We start from the raw sequence: 24,036 nt of genomic DNA, 5'->3' as shown, positions 1-24,036 counted from the left end.
ATTTATCCAAACTTGGTTCGTCGACAAGAGAAATTCTGCAATGCTTGCGAGGATGACCAAGTGTTAGAATGCGAGATTTGCTAAACCATGTACAAGGTAATGATTTGGGTGTGGGATGGATTGATCACCACACCGACTTACTCTTACTTTTCGCTTTGCTATATGGGATGGTAAATCTGAGTGACTTACCTATAGTAGAGAGACGACGGTATTAAACCTTGTTTGAACCTTAGAATGGTATAAGAATGTTTCCCTTGTACACGGCAGTTGATGCCAATCGTAGGTTATACGGTGAGGATCAACCAGACCCATTTCCTGCAGGAGAAACCATAAATCGTTGACCACCATGAGATATCGATAGTTGTTTAGTTTTGGCGCCAGACCCGTCAGCTAAGAAGGCCCAGTCATGGAAGAACCATACCAAGATGAAAGGATACAGAAGAATTGAGGAAAAAGGTTATGCCACCACCGGAAGAGCCCATTATCCTTACGATCTGAGAAGACCGACACTGTCAACAATAAGGATGGAGTATACGAGTTTTGGTGGAACCGTGACAATGTTTCTAAGGGTGGTAGCACCCCAGACCCCGGTGATGATCGGTGGATTTTGAGAAGACCCCAAACCCTAACTTATTTCTTTCTAGCCTCTCCGAATCTCGAGGACGAGATTCATTTTAAGGGTGGTAGGTTTGTAACATCCCAAAATTCTAAAATTTGGAATGTTATAATAAATAGATAGATTTGATTGTTTGTTGGATTGTTGTGTGATTGATTGACTGAAAGTGAGTGAATTCAAAATCTTTTGAATGTTAAATGAGAGGGAATAAAAGGACTTTCCCAAACTTTTATTTTGCTTTTATGATCTCCATGAATTCAAATTATTTTCATCACAAAACCCTGGAGAGAAGATGACATGACTTCTTCCATTTATTTAAATGACAAGGGGTGTTGAAAATATTTGAATTTCATTTGAAATATTTCCAATTCTGAAACTTTATGCAACTCAATGATTTTCACGAGAGAAGATAAAATGACTTCTTCAAAACATATGAAATATGAGTTGGGAGTTTCAAAGGATTAAATTCAAAGTCCCATTGAAATTATTTTTCAATATTGGAGTTATTTGAGTTTTATTCAAATTATTTTTCTCCAAAATAAAAATATACAGAAAATAGGGTAACATGATTCCCTACATCAGAAAATTGGAGAGAAATAAATTTGAAATCATTTTGGTATTTTTAAAATGATTTTTATTGGATTTTATTAAGGCAGTAGCACTGTTTGATTTATTTGAATTTTTGTGGACTTTATTTGACTTTAGAAAAATGTTCATGTCGTAGAAAATATTTTTCTAAAATTTTTGATATATTATATGCCTAGGTTCTATTTTATTTAATTTCGCTTTATTTTATTTTTTCGTCGAGTTTTAAAAAAAAAGTTAGGACCGACCGGACCAGGGCCGGCCCAGTCGCCAGGCCACGGCCCAGCCGGCTCGTCACCGCGCCCCGCTCGTCCCCGAGCTCGGGACGGAGTCCCGAGCCGCCACGGCGTGCCGCCGCCGGCCTCCTCTTGCCCCTCCCGCACGCCACCTTGCCCCTCCTCTCCTATAAAGGGTGCCGCCCCGGGCCCCGTCTCTCCTCTTCTCGCCGCGCCGCCGCAGATCGACGCTGCCGCCGCCCGCTCCCGCATCTCGCCGCCGCCGCCGCACCGCGCCGCGCCGCCGCAGATCGACGCTGCCGCCGCCCGCTCCCGCATCTCGCCGCCGCCGCCGCACCGCGCCGCGCCGCCCGCCGCCACCCGCGCCGCTCGCTGCTGTCTCCCGCGCTGCTGCCTCCGCCGCCCCGCATAGCCTCCGCCCGCTGCCGCCGCCGCGCCGGAGCTCGCCGCCCTCGCCGGAGCCCCGCGCCATCTCGCCGGAGAACGCCGCCGCCACCGCCGTTGGTTTTCTCGCCGCCGGCCGAATCCGCGAGAACCGGTACAAAACCGCTTGGTTTCCTACGGTTTTTATTGTTTTTTTCAAAAACCCTAGTTTGTTTTTTTAATATAAAACCGGTTTTTGTTTATTTAGAGAACGTTCGTGGGTTAGGCTTAGAAAACGAACGTTCATTATTTATCTTTTCCTTTTTCTGTTTATTTTTTGCCAGGGACCTATCTGTGATGATTTTATGTACAGTTTAGTCCCTGTTCTTCAAACGGTCACAACTCATTGTTCGTTGGTCCAAATCCAACGAAACCAATGCCCACTTCTGCGTTATGATCCCCTCTATCCAGGAATCCAACTCAAACATGTTTTTGAAAGTTTTAAAAATTTGAATTAGATCAGATTTTAATTCAAACTTCTTTTGTTCATAACTTAAGTTTCGTTGCTCCGTTTGAGTTGATTCTTTTTGCAATTTGAAGTTCTTGACCTAAACTTTCTGATAAGGCCAAATTCACATAATTTTGGTACTGTTAGAAATTGTTTTATGTTGCAAGAGTTATTTGCTTTGTTTTGATGTTTTCTGAACTGTCTTCTTCGTTCTTCCCGATTTTTTTGAGTGATTGCTTATGTGTGGTTACTATTGCTTGCTTACGATAGATTGACGGAGTATGACGAGTAGATCTATCAAGAGTTTTGAGTGCGAATCATCTTCATCAACATTGCAGGCAAGTTCACACTTTGATCATATCCCTTTCATACCCAGTTTTTATGCATTAGATTCAACCCTCAAACATTGCATGGTTAGGATCTAATTAAATTGTGGGAATTGGGAAGTAGTTGAGGTAGTACCTATTGCCCTGTTTATTATCAAACCTTTGGGAGTTACTTCTATGTTTTTCTTATACTGCTATGCTATGCTCGTAGATGTGGATTGGGTTTGAGGGATATTCACGACAGATGTGAGATTGTTAATTAATGGTTTACTTAAGGTGGCAACTAAAACTCACATCTGGGTGGATTGAGGTACCTGGGTATTCCAGGATTGCTTGTTTTTCTTTTGGACCGCCACCCAGGCTCAAAGGGATCATGAGATTATTCATGCTAGAAACTTCCGTGTGCAGCCGCAAGCTATTATGGGCTCTAGCATAGTTGATTAAGTTGTGTGAACTCTTACAGTGGTAGACTAGCAGATGTAGGGGATGTAGGTGGTACGGTCTATCACATCGTAAGGTGCAAACACTTCTGAAAGACTGTGTCTCGGTCATCCGTTTCTCAAACATCATGTAGTGCGAGAACCAAGCGGAGGTGATCGAGTCTTGTGGGAAAGTGCACAAACCTCTGCAGAGTGTACAAACTAATCATGATTAGCCGTGTCCCCGGTTATGGACAACTTTGAGTCTCTGGTCTTTGGATATTCATATTGATCTCATCATGTTACTTTAATTAATCTTGTTGGGTTAATGATGATACTTAATTGGGATTGAGATGCTGTCAACCATCTCAATGTTTCACAACCACCATGATAGTTAAATAAAATTTATTCCTTTGCGGTAGGGAAAAATTGGCTTTTCGCAAAAACATTATAACCATAGAGCTTTTCCACCAGCCATATATGCATGTAGTGATAGCCTTTGTTCATCATTTCTCTATAGTGTGATTTTGCCAGCATATTCCATGTGCTGACCCATTTTCGGGCTGCAACGTTTCATGTTGCAGGATTCTTACGACGAGTAAGTGATACGTTAGGGTTACGATTTCTACACTCAACTTTGCCGTTGGTGTTGATGGGAATCCACAACCTTGTTACTTCCGCTATTTGGATTGAGGTAATAGTATTTATGTTACTTTATACATGTGATTTACCTCTGTTATAAATCCTCGAGTACTGTGTGTGTCAGCATACCGATCCAGGGATGACACTTAAGCACAGAGACTTGATCCATTCGGGTCGGGTCGCTACACCGCATAATGCCATAACCAATGATGCATGCGATGGATCGGCTTTTCTTGCGAACAGCAGGGGTTGCGCCTACCTTCCTTTTCTAAAGCTCCTATGGCTAAGTGAGAGTGATAAAGCCCTATAGTCCGATTGCCTGGTTTGTTGTGCTGAACACCTGCTTCGAAGGACCCAAAACTGGGATAAAGAGTGATCAGGTTTATCCCGAACACCCCCGTACTTCCTACGTGGGGGCAGAAGCCGACGACTGGCCAACTCTTAGGATTAATATATAAAATGGCCGAGCAGGAGGATAAACTTTTATATAACAGGCAATAAATAATAGAAATGACCTTATTCAACATTACAAAGGACAACATGATTGTATTCATGGAAATATAATGTCCTTGGTGCATTGCTCCGTCGCGAGGCAGGATCCTTTTAGGACACTTTCATAATATAACTCAGGCTTGCGGTGCTCCTTTCCCTCCGGCGGTCCCTCGGTCACCAGCTTTTTAGCATCCATCTTCCCCCAGTGCACCTTTGCGCGGGCGAAGGCCATTCGCGCACCCTCTATACAGACCGACCGCTTGATGACGTCCAATCGAGGGCAGGCAATCGCAAGCCGTTTCACGAGCCTGAAGTAGCTGCATGGAATCGGCTCAGCGGGCCATAGCCGGATAATCAAATCCTTCATGGCTAGCTCGGCCGCCTTCTGTAGTTCGATCAGCTGTTTCAGTTGGTCGGCAAAAGGCACTGGATAATTCAGTGCCAGATACTGTGACCAGAAGAGCTTATCCGCAGTGTTCCTTTCTTCGGCTCGATAGAATTGTGCGGCACCAGATATGCTGCGTGGCAGCTCCGCAAACACCCCTGGAGAAATCCGAACTCAAGATTAGAAACATCATTTTCTCCCCAAATACTTTCCTTACGTGGAACAAGCCTTACCCGCCGCGATCTTCCTAGCCTCTTGGATCTCCTGCAGGGCACCCTCGGTTTCCCCCTAGGCATCGCATGCGGCCTGATGAGCCTTGGTAAGTTCGGATTCTTTCTCCGTTAGAATCTGCTCCAAGACCTCGCATCTTCTCACGACCTCTTGAAGCTCTTGCTCAGCTTCAATAACCCTGGCCTCGTGGTTCTTACGAAGGGCCTGCTCTACGGCCGCCGTTCCCTCGGCCTCGGCAACAGCCTTCTTCAGAGCTTCAACTTCGGTCATCGCCCCTGGCGCAAATCACAAAACATATTTTTAAAAAATTCGTTCGCACTGAACGTGAGCAAGGTTTGTGCCTGCCTTGTTTATCCTCCAACTGTCTTTTCAACTGGCCCAATTCTTCTGTGGCCCACTCAAGACTTCGATTTAGTCCGGAGACCTCCGCAGTATGAGAGGTGGCAGTCGCTACAGATGCCTGTTTATACCAAAAGAGAGGTAAATGTCATCAAGTGGGTCTCCTGCGAACATAGATTTGATCCTCTATCCGGTTCTTTCTCTCACCGAACAGTGTATCAGGGGCTACTATCTATACTGTGACACTCTTCAAAACTTCATAAAACATACCTCAAAGCCTCTTATAAGGCTAATACAGGCTTCATTCAGCCCACTCTCCGCAGATTGAATCTTCTCAATCACCACACCCACAAGGGCACGGTGTTCATCGACGACGGAGGCGCTTTTCAGCGCCGCCAATAAAGTATCCAGCACCTCTGGTTGGACAGAGGTTGCCGGTGGAACAGGTACACCCCCTCTAGCCGAGGGATACCGCCTGCCTGCTCTGGAACCATATTGGTCTCCGGAATTGTGTCCGGCTGGGGACCGAATTCAAGATGGCTCCCGCCGACGACGCCCATGGGAGCCTTCCCTCCCGTGTGTCCAGCCCCTGAAGTTTGACCTCCTGGCGCCACCTTGGCAATCTCCCCCCCCTCCTTGGCCTGGGTCCTCCCGGGACAAAGCCTCCGTGTCATTCACATGTTTGGGGGAAGGGACCTTCGGGGGTGTCCCGCTCTCCATAGCGTCTGAGCTTAGCAAATCCCCCGACGAGGATTGCTCCGCGCGGGACCTCGCCGGACTACAAAAAGTATGGCCCAGATCAAAATATTGTGCCATGATAAGTCCGGACGCATAAACATGTTCGGATTTTATATACTCATGAGTTCACCAGGGGCTGAGCCCTGGGATCCCACTCCGGGCTACTATCAGCGACGGTGGACTCCGCTGGAAGAAGATTTTTTCCCTCCTTAGGCGACTCGGCATCCAACGATGCGGAGGCTGTCCTTTTCTTTCTCCCCCCCCCCCCCGCTGGGGATTTGTCTTCCTCCTCCTCCTCATCCTCTTCGGAGGAAGAACGGGCATTGGAATCTTCGGATATCGTGTCCAAGGCACCATGATGAAGGAGGCCGCCCTGGTCTTCTTGGCCCCTCTCTCGGCCTTCTTCTTCGGCACCTTGTAGGGTGCCGGGACCAGCGTCTTCGTTAGAAGCGGACCGGCCGGTTCTTCAGGTAGCGGGGCAGGACAGTAGATCCGCCCCGCCTTCTTCGTCTAGCCCTAGGAGAGTTGAGGAAAACACATTAAGCGTTTCCCTTGGGTTATGCGAATAAAACTTATAATGGCTTACCGAACTTGCGGGGCGGGACAGTTGGTACCCGCGGTCCTCGGCTGAGTCTGGCCATGATTTGCCGGACTTAAAAAGCACCTTCCAGATATCTTTGTGTGAGGAGCCAAAGAGATCTCGCAGGGTCTGGTGCTTGGCCAGGTCGAATTCCCATAAATTGCAAGCCCCGTGTTGACAAGGAAGGATCCGGCGAGCTAACAACACCTGGACTACATTGACAAGTTTGATATCCTTGTCTTCCATATTCTTGACACGCGTCTGAAGTACCGACAGCTCGTCGGACGAAGACCAATCCAGGCCCTTCTTGGGCCAGGACGTAAGCCACTGGGGGGCTCCGGAACGGAATTCAGGAGCAACGGTCCATTCCGTGTCGCGCGGCTCAGTGATGTAAAACCACTGCTGCTACCACTCTTTGACGGAATCATTGAAAGTACCTGTTGGCCATGTGACGTTGGGCATCTTGCTCACCATGGCGCCTCCGCACTCGGCGTGTTCACCGCCCACTACCTTGGGCTTCACATTAAAGATCTTCAGCCATAAGCCAAAGTGTGGCGAGATGCGGAGAAAGGCCTCGCACACGACGATGAACGTCGAGATGTTGAGGAAGGAATTGGGGGGTAGATCATGAAAATCGATCCCATAGTAATACATGATGCCGTGAACGAATGGGTGGAGGGGAAACCCCAGCCCGCGGACAAAATGAGGGAGGAAAACAACCCTCTCGTGGGGTTCTGGAGTAGGGACGATCTGTCCTGTCGTCGGGAGACGGTGGCTGATTTTCTGGGCCAGGTACTCGGCCTCCCGAAGCTTTTTGATATCCTTCTCCCGGACGGTGGAGGCCATTCATTTGCCTCCTGCTCCGGATCCAGACATTTTCGGAAGGCCTTTGTGGTTGGAGAGGACGAACGCTTGGGCGCTGGGGCTCGAGCAGAGGGGAATGGCTAAGCAGAAGGAGAAGGCATGCGTGAAAAAGGGGAGTCCTTATCTCCTTATAAAGGCGGCAGGGATCCAGCGCCTCCCCACTTGCCTGGTAAACTCGCTTATTCCCCAAGCGTCGTGCTAAAGACGCGGTTGGATTACCCATACCCGTATTGATGAGAATCCTGAGATAGGGGGACATGATCTCTGCTTTGATACGACATGCCCATAAAACTGCCTCGTGACATGCGTAGTAGCTGGTTAGGGAGAACGGTTCGAATAAAGACCGGATCATGGCATGGTGTCACGTTAGGAAAAGTTGTCAGCAGATTAGATTTGTGGAATATTGTACTCTCTACGGTGGTATGTGGAATTTGTTTTGCAGAGCCGGACACGATCCTTGTGTTCAAAATCTGCTATGGAGTATTCGGAGGAGGAACCCGCCTTGCAATGCCGAAGACAATCTGCGCGCCGGACTCACCGTCATTGAAGCCTGGTTCAGGGGCTACTGAGGGAGTCCTAGACTAGGGGGTCCTTGGACAGCCGGACTATATACTTTGGCCGGACTGTTGGACTATGAAGATACAAGATTGAAGACTTCGTCCCGTGTCCTGGTGGGACTCTCCTTTGCGTGGAAGGCAAGCTTGGCAATTCGGATACGTAGATCTCCTCCCTTGTAACCGACTCTGTGTAACCCTAGCCCCCTCCGGTGTCTGTATAAACCCGAGGGTTTAGTCCGTAGAAGAACAATCATAATCATAGGCTAGCTTCTAGGGTTTAGCCTCTACGATCTCGTGGTAGTTCAACTCTTGTAATACTCATATTATCAAGATCAATCAAGCAGGAAGTAGGGTATTACCTCCATCGAGAGGGCCCGAACCTGCGTAAACATTGTGTCCCCCCGCCTCCTGTTACCATCTGCCTTAGACACACAGTTCGGGACCCCCTACCCGAGATCCGCCGGTTTTGACACCGACAGTGTGCCAAACAGAGTCATCACCGACAGCGGCACACAGTTCACGAGCCACGCCTTCATGTAGTACCTCCAAGACCTCGGCAGCAAGGTCTATTTTTCTTCTGTTGCACATCCACGGAGCAACGGCCAGGCTGAGAGGGCAAATGCTAAAGTGTTGCGAGGCCTCCGGACAAGGACTTTTCACAAGCTACGCAGGTGCGGACGACGCTGGATTGATGAATTACCGGCGACTCTTTGGTCAATCAGGACGACACCAAATCGAGCCACCGGCCAGACACGCTTGTCCCTCGTTTACGGGGCTGAAGCAGTTCTCCCCACGGAACTCACATACGGGTCACCTCGAGTCCTTGCTTATGATGAGCTTGAGGAAGAGCAGTGGTGGCAAGATAACACAACACTCCTTGAGGAAGATCGTCTTCGGGCGGCTGTGCGAGCAACATGCTACCAGCAAGCCTTGCACCGCTACCATAGCCGCAAGGTTCATGCCCGAAGCTTTAAGGAAGGCAACCTTATTCTTCGGCATGTTCAGTCGGCCAAGAATTCCAACAAGTTGACGCCAAAGTGGGAAGGCCCTTATCGGGTAACGCGAGTCACCAGGCCCGGCGCAATCCGCCTCGAGACCGAAGATGGTATTCCAGTGAGCAACTCCTGGAACATCGAACATCTTCGCAAGTTTTACCCATAAGGCGCGGTTGCTGGGCTCCCCGGCAAACCACCTTTTGTACAAGCCTTGCCGGCAAGGCATGTAACCCTTTGTACAAAGCCAGGCGCAGACCCTGAGCATAAATAAATGAAGCGCTGGCGCCCTAAGTTTTAGCATGCATGCTAGGTTGAGTCTCTCTCTGTGTTAGGGTTGATAGTGCTTGGCGGCGACTAACCCTTAGCATAGATGTCGAGTATACATCTCTCTGTTCCTTTCCGCCCCTATTTGGTTCGCAGGATGCGTGGACATTTCTGCTGAGCTATTCTAGAAGAAAAGAGAACAGGGCCGACACCCGGACCCCAGCAAGCCAAGGTTGCCGGGGGCTGCAGGTCTAAGAATCCGGTCACGGCAAGCCAAGGTTGCCGGGGGCTGCGGCATCAGATAAGTCTTTCTCCCCCACTCTATGCCTCTGTATGAAATTTGAACGTGCGAGACTTTGCTCGCTCTCGTACCATCTTGCTCCCTCTATCCCGTGTCCGAAAACCTTACTTTGGGCCGGACCTTGGTTGTAGCACGATGGGAAAGGGACGAGCGAAGAGCCTAATCCTACTTGGCCCCTACCTCCGCCAAGGGCATGAGTGTAGCCGACCTATAGGGCAGGAAGACGGCAAGCCCTGTTGCCGAGGAACAGTGTTTATCTTAAGATAACGAGGACTTGCTCCTTGGTGTGGCACTCGCCCACGCACAAACAAAACCCGGCAAACACCCTTCTCTTTATTAATATGTTGCTAACAAGTACGATTCGTACGGAATGCATACATGAGCAAGGGGATTACAAGGTCTAAATTCTACTAAGGCCTGTAGGCTTACAAACTGAAAAAAGATAAGTGCCCTGTGATCCCCGTTCTTGCCCTTTTCCTCCCAGGTGCGGCAGGTGAAGGCAAAAAAGGGGCGATGGGGAACGCGCCGATGGAGAGCTTGACGAGGAAGGCCCTCGGTAGCGCGCGTGGCCAAGCGAGGAGCGACGCGGTCAGTCGGAGTCGGAGTCGGCGTCCCTCCGCTCGACGCTCTCGTCGTCGCTGTCACTGTCCTCCTCGTCACTCCCGCTTGAGGAAGAGTTTTCATCATCGATGGAGCTGTCCACGCAGCACTGTAGGCGAGTTCCAAGATCTCCAAAGACCTTGACGGAGAGCAGGCCGTTCTCCATTAATTTGAAAAAGAGAATGAGCCCTGCCGTCAGGCTGTGGACACGAGCGAAGGTCTTCCACCGCGACGAAGATACATGACGTGAGGGGCGGGGAAATCGACGTCCACCCGCGTGCTGCCATTCCTGCAGCCCCTCATGTGCAACCTCAGAGACTGTGGCGGTCGAGCTCCATCTCCCGAGTGAATGGAGTAGGAAGATGAAGACGATGGCGCGCTGGCCGGTGCAGCTTGATGAAGAACTCACGGGGATGGTCCCTGACGTGGCCCTCCATTAGGGGAGGGACCGCCGGCGGAGGCGAGGCCGATGCGCCGCCCCGTCCTCCTCTTCCCCGAGCGCGACGACGACCTCGGCCTCGCCCCCTCCCCCTTCCCCTCGTGGCCGGCTCCGCCGCCATGAGCTCTTGGGAAGGAGGGGCGCGCTGTCGAGCGGAGACTCTCGACACCACAGTCGAAGCACCGGCGCGCCCTCTCGCCATGAAAGAAGAGAGAAAGAAGCCAAAGTGGAAAGAGGCAGATGGTGAAGGATTGAGGGGTGCCATCTTTCCCCCCTTCTTATAAAGGGGCGGGGTCGGGGCTCGGCCGCCCCGCTCAACCAATCCAGCCATCAAGGGCGCAGGGAATCGAGACCGACCCGCTGCTCCAATCAACGGCGGCCCGGTTTCCCGCCTCGTCATTCAAGGCCCGCACCCGCCGCCTACCATCTTCAAGGCATGGGAGACACGTGGCGAGCGAACAGAACTCGGGGGGACAAGTGAGGCGACCGTTTTCCACCCCGTGATCGCGGGGCACGGGCGCCTCGAAGGCCACGACCCGAGTCCGCTCAGTAAATGAGCCGCGCCCCTGCGTCTTCCTCTTTTTATGGGGAAGGCACGGGCCGCCTCGTTACCATTTACTATGATGTGACGCATGAGGGTAGCGGCCCACGTCACACACGACCCTCCAGGACGCGCATTCAATGCGGGTCATGGGGAAGCGCAAGCGAGCGAAGGAATTACTATGGTAAAAATCCGCCCCACCTGCCCACGCGCCGTTGTCGGCCCGGCCCAACAATGCGTTGCGCTTATCTGTGGCCTAGGCCCGGGGGCTCCTGTCGGTGTACAAAAGTAGGGGCTCTCCTTTTTACCCCTCTACTTGTGCACGGGCAGTCAGAGCTCGCCAGCGGCCACACTTATCAGGACAAAGGGAGGGAACAGAAGCACAAGATGGGAAAAACAACGCCAAGACCAGAGACACAAAGAGCAAGAGGGCGAGGCAGACTCCCCCGGCAAGACCCTTGCCGGGGCGGCCTCCACGGGCCCGGCAAGAGCCTTGCCGAGCCAACTTGCCCAACGCCAGCAGAGCGAGCCACCCTTGAGCCCAAGGGTTCCAGACGCCAACAACCACATTGGGACCAAGGCTCGGGAGGCACCTCCGTGGTGGCATGCAGATCTTCGTCAAGATCATTAACACACAAGATCAGTTGAGGACCAGAAGATGACATGAAACCGTAGAATTTTCGAATAACACTAGGTTACCTCAACGGGGATATGCATGTCCCCAACAATAAGAATATCATATTTCTTTTTGACAGTAGGAAGTGGGAATTCAAAACCTCCAAGTAATAGTTGAAAATTTTCCAATAGAATTGATACTATGAACTTGAGGTTGTTTCTTGGGAAAGTGTACCGTATGCTCATTACCATTAACATGAAAAGTGACATTGCCTTCGTTGCAATCAATAACAGCCCCTGCAGTATTCAAAAATGGTCTACCAAGGATGATCGACATACTGTCGTCCTCGGGAATATCAAGAATAACAAAGTCCGTTAAGATAGTAACGTTTGCAACCACAACAGGCACATCCTCACGAATACCGATGGGTATAACAGTTGATTTATCAGCCATTTGCAAAGAGAATTCAGTAGGTGTCAACTTATTCAATTCAAGTCTACGATATAAAGAGGAAGGCATAACACTAACACCAGCTCCAAGATCACATAAAGCGGTTTTAACATAGTTTCTTTTAATGGAGCATGGTATGGTAGGTACTCCTGGATCTCCAAGTTTCTTTGGTATTCCACCCTTAAAAGTGTAATTAGCAAGCATGGTGGAAATTTCAGCTTTTGGCATCTTCCTTTTATTTGTAACAATATCTTTCATATACTTAGCATAAGGAGACATTTTCAGCATATCAGTCAAATGCATACGCAAGAAGATAGGTCTAATCATTTCAGCAAAGCGCTCAAAATCATCATCATCCATTTTCTTGGATGGTTTAGGAGGAAAGCGCATGCGTTTATGAACCCATGGTTCTCTTTCTTTACCATGCTTCCTAGAAACGAAGTCTCTCTTATCATAACATTGATTCTTTGATTGTGGGATATCAAGATCAATAGCAGGTTCAATCTCTACATCAATATCATTACTAGGTAGAGCATCAACATGAACATCAATATTAACATTATCACTAGGTTCATGATAATCACCAGATTGTGTCTCAACATCAAAATAGAAATATCATTAGGATTCTCAGGTGTATCTATAACAGGTTCACTAGAAGCATGCAAAGTCCTATCAGTTTTCTTTTTCTTTTTATTACTAGGACTACGTGCACCAGTATTAATTCCTTGAGAATCTTGCTCAACTCTCTTAAGATGGCCCTCAGGATATAAAGGTTCCTGGGTCATTACCACCTCTAGTCATAACCCTAACAACATTATGATTGTTCTTACTATTCAACTCATTAAGCAAATCATCTTGAGCCTTAAGTACTTGTTCGACTTGAGTTGTAACCATGGAAGCATGTTTACTAATAAGCTTAAGATCATTAATAGTTCTACTCATATAATCACCCAAGTGGTCAAGCATGTAAGCATTATGTTTCAATTGTCTACTAACATAAGCATTGAAATTTTCTTGTCTAACAATAAAATTATCAAACTCATCCAAGCATTGACTAGCAGACTTATTATGAGGAATATCACCTTCATCAAATCTATAAAGAGAGTTTACCTCTACTACCTGTGTTGAGTTATCAAGACCATGTATTTCTTCAATAGGTGGTAGATTCTTAACATATTCAACTTTAATACCTTTTTCTTTCATAGATTTCTTTGCCTCTTGCATATCTTTAGGACCGATAAATAGAACACCCATTTACTTCAGAGTTGGCTTAGGAGTTGGTTCAGGAAGTGTCCAATCATTATCATTACTCAATATATTATTCAATAGCAATTTAGCTTGCTCAATAGTTTGTTCCCTGAAAACACAACTAGCACAACTATCCAGGTGGTCTCTGGAAGCATCAGTTAGTCCATTATAAAAGATATCAAGTATTTCATTTTTCTTGAGAGGATGATCAGGCAAAGCATTACGTAATTGGAGATGCCTCCCCCAAGCTTGTGGGAGACTCTCTTCTTCAAATTGCACAAAGTTAACTATTTCCTTTAAAGTAGCTTGTTTCTTATGAGCAGGGTAATATTTTTCAGAGAAGTAGTAAATCATATCATGGAGACTACGCACACAACTAGGAACAAGAGAATTAAACCATAACTTAGCATCACCTTTTAATGAGAAAGGAAACAACTTAAGAATATAATAATGGCGAATTTTTTCCTCATGAGCAAATAGGGTGGATATATCATTCAATTTAGTAAGATGTGCCACAATAGTTTCAGATTCATAATCATAGAAAGGATTAGATTCAACCAAAGTAATTAACTCAGGATCGACAACGAATTCATAATCCTTATCAGTAACAAAGATGGGTGAAGTAGCAAACTTAGGATCATATTTCATTCTAGCATTCAAAGACTTTTCTTTCAGCTTAGCTAACAGTTTCTTAAGATCATCTCTATCATTGCAAGCAAGAAAGTCTCTAGCAATTTCTTCCTCCATAATATAACCCTCAGGTACAATAGGCAATTCATATCTAGGGGGAGAATCATAATCTTCAGTTTCAATAATATCATCAGTTTCAGTAATTTCATTCTCTCTAACCCTAGCAAGTTGTCCATCAAGAAATTCACCTAGCGGCACAGTATTATCAAGCAGAGAAGTAGTTTCATCATAAGGATCATGCATAGCAGAAGTGGCATCATCAATAACATGCGACATATCAGAATCTGTAGCACGCGTATGTGTCGCAAGTTTACTCAAAACAGAAGGTGAATCAAGTGCAGAGCTAGATGGCAGTTCCTTACCTCCCCTCATAGTTGAGGGATAGATCTTTGTTTTGTTATCTTTCAGAGTCCTCATAGTGATCAACAGATATAAATCCCAAGTGACTCAGAGAACAGAGCTACGCTCCCCGGCAATGGCGTAAGAAAAAGGTCTTGATAACCCACAGGTATAGGGGATTGCAACAGTTTTTGAGGGTAGAGTATTCAACCCAAATTTATTGATTCGACACAAGGGGAGACAAAGAATATTCTCAAGTATTAGCAGCTGAGTTATCAATTCAACCACACCTGAAAGACTTAGTATCTGCAACAAAGTATTTAGTAGCAAAGTAGTATGGAAGTAACTATAAAGGTGGCAAAAGTAACAGTAGCAGTTTTGTAGCAATTGTAACAGTGGCAACGAAAAAGTAATTTAACAAAGATCAATATGAGACGTACTCGTAGGCAATGGATCAATGATGGATAATTATGTCGGATGGCATTCATCATGCAACAGTTATAACATAGGTGACACAGAACTAGCTCCAGTTCATCAATATAATGTAGGCATGTATTCTGAATATAGTCATATGTGCTTATGGAAAAGAACGTGCATGACATCTTTTGTCCTACCCTCCCGTGGCGGCGGGGTCCTAGTGGAAACTAAGGGATATTAAGGCCTCATTTTAATAGAGAACCGGACCAAAGCATTAGCACTTAGTGAATACATGAACTCCTCAAACTACGGTCATCACCGGGAAGTGTCCCGACTATTGTCACTCCGGGGTTGCATTATAGGACTTGGCTTGTATATTCTGGTGATGAGGTTCCTCAAATACTCAAGGTCTTCCTGAGCAAGCAAGTTGTATGCACACCCACTTAGTTTCCATAGTGAGCTTTCATACACTTATAGCTCTAGTGCATCAGTTGTATGGCAATCCCTACTCCTCGCATCAATATCAATTGTAAGGCCTTTCCATTGCCTAACAATCCGCCGAGTTGATGTGAGACTTTCTCCACCTTTTTTCTTCTCATAATCCCCCATCATCATTCTATTTTGCCACCCGAAGTGCTAACTCCGTGGCTCACGCTCATGTACTGAGTGAAGTTGAAAATGCTGAAGCGCGTGAAAAAGTATGATACAATTGTTTGGTTTGGCACCGGGATACTCTTGATTTGATATATCTATGCAGGGAAGAACGAGCGTGCCATGCTTACTGCAACTAAGTGTATAGAGGTTCCTTTCTTTAGCTTCATTATTATGAAAGGCAATGACGAATTACGTGCATGTTTTGTATTATTGTTTCAATATCAAATTGCTAGACTATTGCCCTGAATCACTCGTATCTTAATATTCATGCCATGACTAGATTATTTGATCAACATTATGTTAGGTAGCATTCCACATCAAAAACATCTTTTTATCATTTATCTACTCAAAGACGAGTAGGAATTAAGCTTGGGGATGCTGATATATATGTCTCCGTCGTATCTATAATTTTTTATTGTTTCATGCCAAAATTTTACTACTTCCACATACTTTTGGCAACAATTTATATGTTTTTCTTCGACTAACATACTGATCCAGTGCCCACTGCCAGTTCCTGTTTGTTGCATGTTTTTTGTTTCGCAGAAAATCCATATAAAACAAAGTCCAAATGCACTAAAATTTTAGGAGATTTTTTTTGGAATATATGTGATTTTGGGGGAAAAGAACCAATGCAAGATAATGCTCGAGGGGCCCACAAGATCACACGGTGCGCCCCTGCCCTCGAGCGCGCTAAGCAAGCCTGTGGCCATCCCGTAAGTCGATTGGGGCCCTTCTTTCACCGCAAGAAAGATAATTTCTGATAAAAATCGTGTTAACATTTTAGCCCAATCGGAGTTATGGATCTCCGAGAATATAAGAAACGGTGAATTGCCAAAAAACAAGAGCATGAAATAGAATAAAAACATAGAGAGATCCAATCTCGGAGGGGCTCCTGCCCTTGGGGAGCCATGGCAGCCAAGGACCGGAGGGGAAACCCTCCTCCCATATAGGGGGAGGCCAAGGAAGAAGAAGAAGAAGGAGGGGGCTCTCTCCCCCTCTCTCCCGGCGGCGAGCTCCCGCCGGGGGAACCATCATGGCGGCGATCTACTCCGACACCTCCACCGTCTTCCTCAACACCTCCATCACCTTCCCTCATCTATTATCAGTGGTCCACTCTCCCGCAACCCATTGTACCCCCTACTTGAACATGGTCCTTTATGCTTCATATTATTATCCAATGATGTGTTGCCATCCTATGATGTTTGAGTAGATTTTTGTTGTCCCATGGGTAATTGGGGAATTCACTGGTATATCAAGTTGCTATACAAACGGTTTTTAACCCCTTTCCACGATGGCATTTTAAACCGTCGCCTAGTGAGTGTGGGCGATAGGGGGGTCCTTCCCACACGACCCAGAAACCGTCGGGGATAGGCCCTCCGGTCACACACACTGTGCAAAATGAGCTCGTGTGCGATCGGGGTAGCCACCGCACACAATTATATAGGCCCAATCGTTTTGGTTCATAAGTACATCCCACACAGTGAATCCTAGAGAAATGTTTCCCTTCGTATGTACATCCCACACAGTCAATCCACGAAACACGTTTCCGTTTGTGTTACTTCCCACACAGTTAATCCAAGAAGAACGTTACCGTTCGTATGTACATCCCACACGATGAATCCTTGGCAAACATTTCTGTTCGCATGTACATCACACACAATTTTCCCCATCAAATCGTCTGTGATAGCGTTGCCATTGCAGAGGATATTAACAATTTTATCGTTTGTATTATTAAATGCATCACGCACGATGCGTAGAAGAAACTATGTGGCATAGGTTGTCCATCAAAAACACTTTTTATGTGGAAAACATTTGCGCAAGGTGGCCTAACGCAAACAATTTTCAATAGGAAGTCATGTGTGATTGTTCATTGATCCAACATGTTTTCTTCCTAGAAACTGTGTGCGTTGTCTGAGGTTATCGCCCACGGTGTTTTCTCATTAACCATTTGCAATAGAAAAGGCCAATTAGCAGGCTAATTGGCCTATTATTAATAATCCATTTATTAATCAATTTGACATTTCATATTAAGCACACAATATATTTCATTTTCGTATTACGAAACCAGGATTTCATAATTGAAATACATCAGAGTGCACAATCATATAGCTTCAGCACTCAGTTACACCATATAGGCATATAGCTAGCTACCCCATTACACAACTGCACCAGCACCAAGTTTCACATGCAACATCTATAACCTTTGGAAATTAGCATCATAGACGGTAGATAGATAGATGAATCTCATCTGGAAAACTGCTGAAGCGGAAGGCTGATGTCTACTACACAACTTCTTCTTGTAGACTCGTGTTGGGCCTCCAAGCGCAGAGTTCTGTACGATAGTAGCAAATTTCCCTCAAGTGGATGACCTAAGGTTTGTCAATCCATGGGAGGCGTAGGATGAAGATGGTCTCTCTCAAACGACCCTGCAACCAAATGATAAAATGTTTCTTGTGTCCCCAACACACCAAATACAATGGTAATTTGTATAGGTGCTATAGTTCGGCGAAGAGATGGTGATAAAAGCATAGTAATGATAGTAGATATTGATTTTTGTAATAGGAACAATAGAAAATAGCAAGGTAGCAATTGATAAAACGGAGCACAAACGGTATTGCAATGCTTCAAAATGAGGCCTAGGGTCCGTACTTTTGCTAGTGCAATCTCTCAACAATGCTAATCTAATTGGATCATATAACCATCCCTCAAAGTGCGATGAAGAATCACTCCAAAGTTCATATCTAGCGGAGAACATAAGAAGAAATCATTTGTAGGGTACGAAACCACCTCGAAGCTATTCTTTCCACTCAATCTATCCAAGAGTTCGTACTAAAATAACAACAAATAATTTCAGATTCATTATACTCAATCCAACACAAAGAACCTCAAAGAGTGCCCCAAGATTTCTATCGGAGAATCAAAGACAAGAACGTACATCAACCCCTATGCGTAGATTACCCCAATGTCACCTCGGGAATCCGCGGGTTGAGTGCCAAAACATACATCAAGTGAATCAATACGATACCCCATTGTCACCATGAGTATTCATATGCAAGACATATATCAAGTGCTCTCAAATCCATAAAAGTATTCAATCTGATAACAACGAAATCTCAAAGGGAAGAACTCAATTCATCACAACAAGATAGAGAGGGGAAAACACCATATGACCCGACTATATTAACAAAGCCCGCGATACATCAAGATCGTGACATCTCAAGAACATGAGAGAGAGAGAGAGAGAGAGATTAAACACATAGCTACTGGTACAAACCCTCAACCCCGAGGGTGGACTACTCCCTCCTCATAGTGGAGGCCGCCGGCATGACGAAGATGGCCACCGGAGATGATTCCCCCCTCCGGCAGGGTGCCGAAACGGGGTCTAGATTGGTTTTCGGTGGCTACAGAGCCTTGCGGTGGCGGAACTTCTTATCTAGGTTTATTTATGATGGTTTCTCTATTTATAGGATTTTTGGCATCGGTTTCACGCAAAGATGGGCGTCGGGGTGAGCACAACCCACCGGGGCGAGCTTGGCCCACCAGGCGCGCCCTGGTGGGTTGTGCCCTCCTCGTGGCTCTTCTGGCCCTCCTATGAAGCTTTGGAGGTCTCTTTTGTTCCAAAAAAAATTGTCAAAAAGTTTCAGCTCATTTGGAGAACTTTCATTTCTGCACAAAAAACAACACCATGGTAGTTCTGCTAAAAACAGCGTCAGTCCGGGTTAGGTCCATGCAAATCATACCAAAACCATATAAAATTGTTGTAAACATGGCATGAATAGTTTATAAATTATAGATAGACGTATCAGCATCCCCAAGCTTAATTCCTACTCATCCTCGAGTAGGTAAATGATAAAAGAAATAATTTATGAAGTGTGAATGCTAGCAAAGTGCATAAGTTTGATCAATGATAATTTCAATCACTTTTCCCAGCATCATAAGAGCAACTCTTTCTTATAAAACTTCTCATGTTAAAGTAGCAACCAATTCACATGTTAAGGTTCAAACGATGAATTCTCTTGAAACTCAACAACCTATGTTCTCAGTCACCAAGCAATTGTAATTCAACTTATTCAACAGAGTTTAAGTAAGAGCTCCACATACTCAACCATCATATAGTATTCTATGATTGCTAACACTCACCGCATACACATGAGCAAAATGTTTCAACCGGACACATAGAAAGATAGGGGCTTATAATTTTGCCTCCCAACGTATTCACCTCAAGGGTGATGTCAACAATAATTACTCATGCTACCCATATCCAACTGGATATATGTGCCTAGATCTTTCCTCACCACATGATGCATGCCAAAAGAGAAAAAAAGGAATAGAGAGAAAAACTTTGACTCTTTGCATAAAAGTAAATACTGAAAAGTAAAAGATAGGCCCTTCGCAGAGGGAAGTAGAGGTTGCCATGCGCTTATTTGTTTGTATGCTCAACCCCTTAGTGCAAAAGAACGTCAAGTTATATTGCCCCTTATACTAGCAACCTTTATTATGCAGTCTGTTTGCTTTTATTCTTTGCCATCACAAGTTCGTACAATGCTCAGTTTTCTCTTACACTAAATGATCTAACACTTTTATAAGCATATTTTATTCCCTTATTACACCGATGACAACTTACTTGAAGGATCTTGCTCAATCCTTAGGTAGGTATGGTGGACTCCTGAAAATAAGATTTGTCTTTAAGGGTTTTTGGATGCACAAGTAGTATCTCTACCTGGTGCGGAATTTTTGGCTAGAAAAGATGGGGGGCAAGCACCACATGTTGAAGGATCTATGACAATATAACTTCTATGTGAATATGAACAAACATAAATCATTACGTTGTCTTCCTTGTCCAACGTCAACAATTTTGGCATATAATATTTTTATGGGGGCTCACAATCACAAAAGATTTCAAAGATAGTGTATTTGCATGTGAAAGTTCTCTTCCTTCTACTAATCATTCATGAATTGCTTGTATGACCAATATTGTGATTGTCAAGCTTCAAAATATTTCACTTTCTAAACCCAATGTGAAGCAACCACTAGGCATGATATAATTTCAACTTAATGATTTTCAGTTCATTCAACAATTTACTCAAAGGATATAAGTGAAACACAAGAGTAAATGACAAGCTACTCCAATAAGATATAAGTGAAGATCAAGCGAGTAGTTAAGTAAATAGGTAGCTAATTGTGGACTCTCTCTTATTTAAAAGTTTTAGATCTAAGTATTTTATTAAAACAGCAAGAAAAATGAAAATAAAATGACATTTCAAGGATAGCACAACTCATGTGAAGAAGCAAAAACTTAGGCTCAATCGACACTAACTGATAACTGTTGAAGAAGAAAGGTGGGATGCCTACCAGGGCATCCCCAAGCTTAGATGCTTGAGACTTCTTGAAATATTATTTTTGGGTGTCTTGGGCATCCCCAAGCTTGAGCTTTTGTGTCTCCTTAATTCCTTTTATATCACGGTTTCCCTAAATCTTAAAAACTTCATCCACACAAAACTCAACAAGAACTTGTGAGATAAGTTAGTATAAACCAATGCAAAAACTTTATCATTCTCTACTGTAGCAAATCACTAAAATTATTATTCAACATTGCATACTAAATGCCTCTTCATATTTAATACTCCTATCCTCAAATAGAATCATTAAACGAGCAAACCTATGCAAACATAACAGCAATATGCCAAAACAGTACAATATGTAAAGAGTGCAATATTCATCATACTTCCCTAACTCCAAAATTTCTGAAAAATTACCACACTGTAGAAAATTTATCATAGCATATTGTGTAAAAATTTCAAGATGTTATCACGTTCTTACTTTCCAGAAGAATTCAGACAATGACAGCAAACTTTCTGTTTTTAAACAACGTGTAGACTTGCAAAATAAGCATGGTAAAGGCTATCCTTGACATTTTTATTGAAATGAAATATGCAAAACATTATTCCAAATAGCATCAAGCAAATACAAATGACGCTCCAAGGAAAACACATGTCATGTGATGAATAAAAATATAGCCTCAAGTAAGTTTATCGATAATGTTGGAGACGAAAGAGGGGATGCCTTCCGGGCCATCCCAAAACTTAGTTGCTTGGATCTTCCTTGGATATTACCTTGGGGTGCCTTAGGCATACCCAAGCTTAGGTAATTTCCACTCCTTATTCTCCTCATATCGATATCTCACCCAAAACTTGAAAACTTCAATCACATAAAACTTAACGAAACTTCGTGAGATAGGTTAGTATGATAAAGCAAATCATTCACTTGGGTACTGTCAAAGAAAAGATTCATAATTTTTCCCACACAATTTCTACTGTACCTTATCATTTCCACAATTTATATTGAGCAATAGAAGGCATAGAAACTAGAAAACAAGCAAACTATGCATTGAAAACAGAATCTGTCAAAAACAGAACAGTCTGTAAGGATCTGGATAACTACCATACTTCTACTACTCCAAAAATACTGAAAAATTAGGACAACGTAGAGAATTTGTATGTAAATCATCTGTAAAAAAGTTCATAATTTTATCAAGTTCCAGTGAATTTAAACAATTCTATGACTGGGCGCAAAAGTTTCTGTTTTTGCACAGAATCAAGTAACTATCATCCACACTATCCCAAAGGGTTTACTTGGCACTTTATTGAAACAAAAGCTATAAAACATGATTACTACAGTAGCTTAATCATGTGAACACATAAAAACAGTAGGTAAAAGTGTTGGGTTGTCTCCCAACAAGCGCTTTTCTTTTATGCCTTTTAAGCTAGGCATGATGATTTCAATGATGCTCACATAAAAGATAAGAATTGAAACATAATAAGAGCATCATGAAGCATATGACTAGCACATTTAAGTCTAACCCACTTCCTATGCATAGGGGTTTTGTGAGCAAACAATTTATGGGAACAAGAATCAACTAGCATAGGAAGGTAAAACAAGCATAACTTCAAGATTTTCTACACATAGAAGGGAAACTTTATATTTTTGCAATATGTAAAAGCATATGTTCCTCTCTCATAATAATTTTCAGTAGCATAATGAAGAAATTCAACAATATAACTATCACATAAAGCATTCTTTTCATGACACAAAAGCATAGAAAACTTATTACTCTCCACATAAGCAAATTTCTTCTCATCAATAGTAGTGGGAGCAAACTCAACAAAATAACTATCATGTGATTGAAAATTAAAATCATGATGACAAGTTTCATGGTTATCATTATTCTTTATAGCATACATGGCATCACCATAATCATCATAGATAGCAAATTTTTTATCATAGTCAATTGGAACACCATCCAAGATGGTGGATTCATCACTAAATAAAGTCATGACCTCTCCAAATCCACTTTCATCATTATAATCATCATAAATAGGAGGCATGCTATCATTATAACAAATTTGCACATCAAATCTTGGGGGACTAAAAATATCATCTCATCAAACATAGCATCCCCAAGCTTATGGCTTTGCATATCATCAACATCATGGATATTCAAAGAATTCATACTAACAACATTGCAATCATGCTCATCATTTATACCAAACATTCTATTGAATTCTTCTTCTATCAATTGAGCACAATTTCCCTTTCCATAATTTTCACGAAATACATGATAAAGATGAACAATATGAGACCACACTACTGCAGGATGCTGCTAACGCGACACTACGATCAGAGACCCTTCGATGAAACTGTGTGCGATGCAATAATCGCAAACGGTGGTGTAAAAAACCCGTCAAAAAGGTGAAAAACGTTTGCGATGACGGATGCATCAAACATGGTTTAGATTTTGGTTGCGTGTGCGATGTAGGGCATACGGTTCAGTTCAATGAACTATTTGCGATGAGGAAGAAGAACAGAAACAGGCAGCCATATGAAGGTGTGTGCGATATATGGCATACAGTTTACTCAGATTAATGGTTTGTGATGAGGCGGAACAACAGAAATGGGCAGCTAGATAAAGGTGTGTGCGATTGAGGGCATACGCTTCAGAAGGATTAACTATGTGTGATTAGGCAATAGAACAGAAACGGTCAGCCAGATCAAAGTGTCTGCGATTGATCGCATACACTTCACATGGATGAACTGTTTGCGATTAGCCACAACAAACAGAAACAGTTAGACAGAGCAACGTGTGTGCGCTAGACGGGAACGCATTCTAATTAAAATAAGCGAGCGCGATGGTAATAACGAGCGCGCACGGTTCTTGGATCAAGACGTGTGCTGACATTGCCTATTGCGGTGCACTCTATGGTGCTAACGCCACGTATGCGGCCGAGAAAGCATGCCCACATTACGCCTTCCAGGAATAGTGCCGCACTTAGAACCATCAATAAATTTTGAGCCTGCGTCCCGTCACATTCCAAATTGCTGCCACACGTTATTTAATTGCAAACCTGTTCACACCGATCAAAACCTAAATGGTTTCACACTTAGGAGCGTATTAGTACTCATTTATAAATACTACTGCTCCAAGATGACTGCACAATCCTCCTCAACCCCTCATCCACAGAAACAAACAAGTCATTCATCATCGTTCCCTTGCGTGTGCCATGGCCAGCGTGAGTTCTGGGTTGAGAGATTGCCACCAGGGAG

Source organism: Triticum aestivum, chromosome 2D, assembly GCF_018294505.1.
Source record: "Triticum aestivum cultivar Chinese Spring chromosome 2D, IWGSC CS RefSeq v2.1, whole genome shotgun sequence".
NCBI lineage: Eukaryota > Viridiplantae > Streptophyta > Magnoliopsida > Poales > Poaceae > Triticum > Triticum aestivum.
This window is presented reverse-complemented; position numbering follows the sequence as displayed.